This window comes from Leuciscus leuciscus, assembly GCF_965113295.1.
Source record: "Leuciscus leuciscus genome assembly, chromosome: 4".
Taxonomy (NCBI): domain Eukaryota; kingdom Metazoa; phylum Chordata; class Actinopteri; order Cypriniformes; family Leuciscidae; genus Leuciscus; species Leuciscus leuciscus.
In genome coordinates, this window is record NC_138728.1 from 55,566,655 (window position 1) to 55,573,872 (window position 7,218).

Consider the following 7,218-nt stretch of genomic DNA (forward strand, 5'->3'; position numbering starts at 1 on the left):
TCAACAGTTCACATTCAACCTAGCAGAAAATCCACTACTCAAAAGAAAGTTTTCAGTATGCAACTTCATATCTGATCTCCACAGATGCTGGACACAAGCTGTGTGGACGGTTATCATAGACATTTTATATATTCCGACAGAGATTGAGTGAGTGAGCACGAGAAACAAACGTGTGGATGAAGATGGGAAGAGACTTCAGGAAAGTGCGTTAACCGTGTGCGTTGCGCACGCAATCTTGCTAAAAATGGCTACAATAATGCCTTATACCAAATATACTCTTGAATATTCCTATAAACACACATTCTCAGATGCCCAGGAAGAGAATTCTAAAGGGAAAAAATAAATAAAATGGTTAATGTAATACAGACTTTGCAAAAACAACCACAAAAATGTTTTACAAACTCTTATCTCCAAAGTTATCATCATCATCATCTGTATCACCTAGCTGTTTTCAGTTATTAATGTTCATTACAAATTAAAAAAAGGCACTCACCTTCTCCCTAAACAAACAATTGTTGCATAACAAACACAAACCGGTGTGTTACAAACAATGCCCTCGGCCTGGACGCGACGGTAACTCACGGCGAAATATCTCGTTGGATACACGACGTATCCGTTGTTTGCTTAGCTCTTTGTAAACGACTAATCTAGCTGAAAAGAACGGTACATTGTTCATGATTTCTGGTGCTGTTTTCAGCCGCACTTCAGAACGCGAGAGGGCTGCCTCTCTATGTAATCTTTCTAATCCAACAGAAATAGCACCTAGAAAGCCTCACGCCTGAACGCGAGATTCCCAGCATGCTTTGCATATGGTTGAAAGAGAACAAATGTTAAATACAAATAAATATTCTCACAAATTATATAACTTTGCATACTTAATGGTATGTACATCAGTGTGTTGTATTGTTTGTGTGGTGTACAGCAGGAAATACAGAAATATCAGAAATACATCATATAGTTTTTAGGATTTTTAGATTTTTAGGCAAACATATAGATATTTATAACAGTCTGATTAATTCTGAGTCTTTAACTGTAAACTCTGAATAAATTACATGTGATAAAATGTTAAGAAAGAGACAAAGTGAACAGATGGGGTTGAAAGATCAATACAAGTAATTATATTCAAGTTAATAAAGTTGTAATGTAACTGTCAGGATTCAGGCACGGAGATCGAGGTAAGTGAATTTCAAACACAACTTTATTTACAGGTGACAAAAGTGCAAGGTGAGTATTATGTGAATTCAGGTGCAGATTCTGTGAAAATCTCTCGGCGCGGGGATAACAGCAGGTAAGCCAGATAACTTCAGGAATGTTGAAACAACACAGTCTCAGTTCATTAATCCTTATCTTCTTTCTATCAGATGTGATCGGAGTCAATCGGTTTCGACGAGGATTAGGAAACTCAGGAGAACGCTGGATCACAGACATCAGAGATCAGATCTGGAGACAGCAGAACAAAGTCACAAAGGTTAGTGTTTCTCCAGAGGGTATACGTTACATCTAGGAAACTCAAGGGAAGCAATGGTTCAGGATACAACGGGATAAGGTCAGTTCCTGTTGGAGGCTTGACGTAGACTGGAGCTATCGTTAGTGTTTTAAGTGTTGGTTAATGAGGTTGGTGATAGTGATCAGGTGTGGGTGATTAGTACTCTGGAGAGAGCGATCTCTGTGTGGTGGATGGAACCGAGCTTGATTGGTCCCTGACAGTAACATTTGAGTCTTACGGCGCTGATCCACTTGTCCGTGCGACACTTCTGTCGCACCGCTCTCCACTATATTCCTATGGGTGACGTCAAGCGACTTTGTCGCGCCCGCAAAGCATTCCGGGAAGGCGGCGCTTCGTTTGAAAAAATGCTGCGCGTCAAAAAGCTGGGCGTTGCCCATCTTTATGCAAATGAATTCCGTTGAACGCGACGCGGCTAGCCAATAGAAATAGAGCATATGGAGACGGAGGGAAGTCTCTCGCAGGTCCTCTGTTCTCATACGCTACATTTCCCGCTCGGTCAAAACCACGCCCATAGCGGTAAACGCCCATCAACGTACCAATGTGGGGAGGCGTCGCGACACCACACGACAGTCGTGTCGGACAAGTGGATCAGCGCCGTTAGAATTGTGGGCCTGTGTGTGTGTATGTGTGTATCATTAACCATATATTTGAAAATACTGGTCAGAAATATTCTTCAAAATAATTAATTAGTATAATTTATAGTTAAATTTATTCTGCCCAGGTGATTCATTGTTTACCCTGGTCTCAACAAAGAGGGCAGATTTGATGCTGACTAAGGGTATAGCCTAGATTCAGGCCTTTCACTGGTGTTTTGTTTTGCAATAAAATCAAAAATCACATTAAAGGTATGTCTAAAATATTTATTTTTATTTACAAAAAAAAAACATCCAGCCACTCCAGCTCCAGGACATAGATGTAGTCAATCATTTCAATGTTCAATGTGACATAAACATCGATAGTCCATATGCAAGCTCTCAGTATGTGACATAAACATCGATAGTCCATATGCAAGCTCTCAGTATGTGACATAAACATCGATAGTCCATATGCAAGCTCTCAGTATGTGACATAAACATCGATAGTCCATACGCAAGCTCCCAGTATGTGACATAAACAATGATAGTCCATAAGGCAAGCTCCCAGTATGTGACATAAACATCGATAGTCCATACGCAAGCTCACAGTATGTGACATAAACATCGATAGTCCATACGCAAGCTCACAGTATGTGATATAAAACAAGAATCTTCTGGTGAATGAATGGCCTGATGTGTTCACTCATCCAGCCAGTTGAGGATCAGTCCTTCTCCTGGAAAAGACTTGCGCTTGACGCCGTAGTCAAACAGCAGCTCCTCGCACAAACGAATGTCTCTCTTTGCCTGGAACAGGATGACATCCCTCTGTCCTTCAGGGAAGTTCATCATGCAGTGGACCAGCCTCAGGTTTGCTCTCTTGGAGGAATGGTTGATCTTCCGGCCCATGGTGTTTTCTGTTGGGTGACACTCGCAGGGGAAAGTCTCAGCGTCCACACAGAGGTCCCGACCAGCAGCGTGAAAAAAGAAAAGGTAGCCCATGTCACCCTTGATGGACTCGACCAACTTCCGGCCCTCTGCTCCTGTGATTACCTTGCCATGGTAATCACAAACAATGGAGCCCATGGCAAAGGCTTTGGTGGCAACAACTCCTTTGGTCAAAAGAAGGTGCAATTAGTATTCACTCCAGGAGTACAAATATCTGCTCACAAGACAAAAATTGTATTTATTTTTATGTATTATGTTTACATACCTTGTCCTCCTTTTATGCCAAAGTCCTTGAGGGCCAGGCCTGTCCACTTTTGGTTCCGAATCGTAGTGATGATCCATGGATCCGACTCCAGCTGCACCCTAGTGATGGGTCTCCACTTTGCCACTACGTCCTCGGGGCGAGGACAGTTGCCAGTCCAACCCTCTTTTTGGATCAGCAGTGACACCTTGCTGACAGTCGGGGGGCGCCTTGAACACTGGGCTGTCAAAGACAAATGTTAAATTAATATTCTTGTCCAAAATGTGAATTATGTTACTTTGATTATAGCAGTGTTAATTTCGTTAACGAAAACTATGACGAAAAATGTTCGTTGACGACCTTTTTTCCCCTGACTAAGACAAGACGATGAGAGACGACACCCACGTCATTAAACGATAACTGTGACTATATCAACACATGCAATATCGTTGACGAAAAAAGACGAGACTGAAATGGGTTTAAACTTTTTTTAAACTTAACCAAAACCACTTGTTTGTGTCAAATAAAGGAGACGACAACACATTGACTGTTTTTACGAGCGTTCATGCTTACGGTTGCCAGATTTTAATATTTAACCCCCCAGTCAGAGCTTTTCTGTTAAAAGAACACGTTTTCTACCCGGTCTTTTCAATAGTATCTGGCAACCATGCGCGCGCGCTCTCTACACTGCTGAAGAAGCGCGGATGATCTGAAAACACAGACAAGTAAGCTGGAATTTAGCGATCTTCATTTGAGATTTTCTACTTAAATTAAAGTGTCGTTCAGTCGGTCTGTGTTCTGCCACGAGCCGCTTGCGCTATCTGTGCTACTAAATCTGCGATCAAAATATAGGCTGATATCCAGCCGTGTTTTTAATGTTGATCATTTTATACGAGCAAGAATGCAATGTTTCCTGAATATCCACACGATTTCAAATGTGACACTGATTTTATACAACAGTTCAACAAACAGAAGGGTAACATTAAATTATGTACTACATTTAAAACAGTATTGTGTCAGTAGGCTTATTGCTCTATTTTGCAACGAAAGCCACAGCAGAACTGCTGCACACAGCGGTGATTCGTGAACGATTCTGTGGCTTTGAATGAATCGTGAGATTCAATGACCCGTTCATAAAACTAGCAGCTTGCTTCGTTACTGAATGAATGAATGACTCCATGACTCACTCATAAAGACAGTGACTTACTACTGGCTTTAATTTAATATTTTAAAAGTACCGGTATCACTTTGTTTTTACCATCATTGCATATTTATTGAACATTGTTTAATTAAAACAAATATTTAAAAAATATTGTCCCTTAATGGAAAAGGTGTGACTGCAGTCTAAGTGGAAGAGAGGGGGTAGGGCACTCTAAAAACCACTGAAATAAGGAAAAGTGGTATGTAGAATTGCACAAGTGCTACTGCTAGAGAGTGCAATATCAGTACAGCCTGTTACCTTAATTTACATTTCTCATAAGCTTAACTGAATTGGCCTAGAGATAAAACATTTTTTGTCTAAAGACTACATATAAATAGCTACCAAAATTAATGTCGGTAACTGCAGTTTGACTAAAAGTTGACAAAAAATGCAATGACTTTTCGTCAACTAAAACTAGACTAAAACTATGAAAGACAAAATGACTAAAATGTGACTAAGACCAATAAGTATTTTCGTCTCAAGATGAAAACTAAGACTAAATCAAAAATGGCTGCCAAAATTAACACTGGATTATAGAAATATGTATTCATTTTTTTTTTATAATAAAGCACATCAACTTACACAAGAAGTGCTTCTCCCGCTTGGCAAACTGCACAGACCTCCACCTGTCATAAAATACTCTGTCAGGTGGAAACCCCGCAGCGGTCCGCTTCTTTTTCGTGGGCGGGGTGCTACTCGCCGTCGCTGGAAACTGCTGGAGAAACGCTCCAAAGTCCCTGTCATCCTGGTCAGCTGCGCCTCTGCCTCTCTTCTGTTTCCGACCTCTCCTCTCGTCGGCCGGCTCATCAGAAGAAGAGCTGAAAATTTGAGAAGATTTCATGTTCAAACTCTGACAAAAAAGCTAGACAGACCTTGGAAGTAGCTGACAATCAGAAAATATATGAATCTTGTGTGTTTTAGATGATGACACATACCATGCCATAGTACTTTGGGCTCTTCTGGCTTTCTGGCTCGAAAAGCTTGGCAAATCGTACCTGCAATGAAGAACAAATCTCAGATTAATCCTCAATTCTTTCAATGTATTTTTCTTACAGAAAATAATATTATTTGAACTTTATGTAGTACATAACCCAGACTATCAACTTAATCATTTTATATTTCTTGGTACAGTGCGTATAAATGCATACACTATTATACATGATTCTGCTAAAACTTACTGTTCATGCAGACGCCTGAGGTTGCTCGTGACGTTGCCAACTGGCAGCCCTTGTTTGGACAGGAAAAATCTGCCCTGGTCGTTCACACTGTCCTGCAGACATCCTGGACGAATCTTCTGGAAGTATGTGTCCAGCATCTGTGGAGATCAGATATGAAGTTAATGCATACTGAAAACTTTAAGAGATCTGACCTCTGACCCTGATAAGATTCTCCCAAGGTGCTGCATCCCTGTTAGAGAACTTACAGCAGAGTCCTCCTCTGTGAGGGAAAATGTTGCACTCTGCTTTGTGGATTGCACCTCCATCTGAATTCGTCCATCCACATTTCTCTTGTTGATCCAGTCTGAAGCCTGGAAAACAAATAAAGAACACAGTGAGTGACTGACTTTATACACACTGAGGAAACACTGTAAAGTAAAAGTACTTACTGTGAATGCCATCACTGCTTCTGGTCGCTGGAAGTATCTCAGGACCAGGATGGCTTCGCAGAAGTACCGGAAAAGCGTCCTTTGGTCTTCTTCCACATGCTGCTGGTCCAGGAGCCTCCTGTGGACAGAGCCGATCAGCCCTATACGCACACTACGCAAGGTGCGTAGGGCCCCGCAAATTACTCAAGGCCCCGCCTCCCCTCGTGTCAAAGCGCGTCAATCAATGTTTACAATATCGATGAGAAAATGAAGCGGAACTATCTTTCTGGTCACGAAAAGAGAGAGAAAAAAAACACCATGAGAGTTAATTGCGGCAACAGTTATCAGGTAGACTTGTGTGCTCTCCTCTCAAAGTTTGATGTCAGCAAAGAACAGCAGGCTAAAGTTAAGTTGATGTGCGTTGATTTATTATGTTTAATAAACGACAAAGGACAACGGTGTTTGTTTATAAACTGCAGCTCGGAAAAGATAACCGCGTCACGCGTTAACATGCGATCATATGAACGTGCATGAAATGAAACGCGCACTTTCCAGCAGAAACATCTGTTGTGAGTTGGGACCAGTACAATATGGGCGTGATGGCACTCCTCATTATAGTTTTAAAACAAGACGATGATTATCTAGTCGCTAAGTCAAGGTTTAGTTACAACTCTGCACTAATGCAATATGGAAAGCAATGTATTGACATTGACTATTGATAGGCTCCATTGAATTTAAAATGTTGATTGGCTGGAGATTCTGGTCAATATGGATGCACATCCCTCAGTAAATAATAACCATCAAGAATCAAGAGTATCAAGAATTACTTTTATCATTTAAAAACACAGTGACATGCTATGGCGCCATTTTAGCTTTTATTCATTCACAGGATATGCATTTTTGATATCAATAATTCAATTTGTACTATTTAAAATGTGAATTCTTGATATTAAGAATTAACTTTTTACAAGTAACAATGTCTTCTGATATCAGGAATTACATTTTCACTAGAACTAGTTAAAGGAGGGATTGTAGTGGGAACACTGGGGTGTCAGGTGTGACTGTGTGGCAATGGCAAATAGTTCATGGCTCACGGGTCAGGTATGAGGGCCCCTAAACAGAATTTTGCTTAGGGCCCCAGGGAGGTCAGGATCGGCTCTGCCT